The sequence below is a fragment of the Macrobrachium rosenbergii genome, chromosome 4 (assembly GCF_040412425.1).
Source record: "Macrobrachium rosenbergii isolate ZJJX-2024 chromosome 4, ASM4041242v1, whole genome shotgun sequence".
Taxonomy (NCBI): domain Eukaryota; kingdom Metazoa; phylum Arthropoda; class Malacostraca; order Decapoda; family Palaemonidae; genus Macrobrachium; species Macrobrachium rosenbergii.
In genome coordinates, this window is record NC_089744.1 from 75793517 (window position 1) to 75793915 (window position 399).

Genomic DNA, 399 nt, shown 5'->3' on the forward strand with positions numbered 1-399 from the left:
AAAATGATGGATCATTATTATTTCGACTCGCATGCGAAAGGCAACTTAAAACCCGACTGAATACGACATGTCCCCCGCCCAGTCGCGTCGCTTCTTCGAGAATGGAGAAGAAAGATAGATAAGTTTACTGGTGTGTTTACCTTTCTCTCTTTCTCTCTCTGTTTAGATTCTTCCTCTTCTTCAGTTTGCAGAGTGAATAGAATAGAATACAGAATTTAGGACAAAGTCCAAGCGCTGGGATCTATGAGGTCATTCAGCTCTGAAACGGAAACTGAGAGTAAAAAGGTTTGAGAGGTGTAACAGGAGGAAATCTTCGCAATTGCACTGAGCCAATTATTAGGAGAGGGTGGAAAGTAAGATGGAAGAGAATATATGAACGGAGGTACAGTAAAATGAATG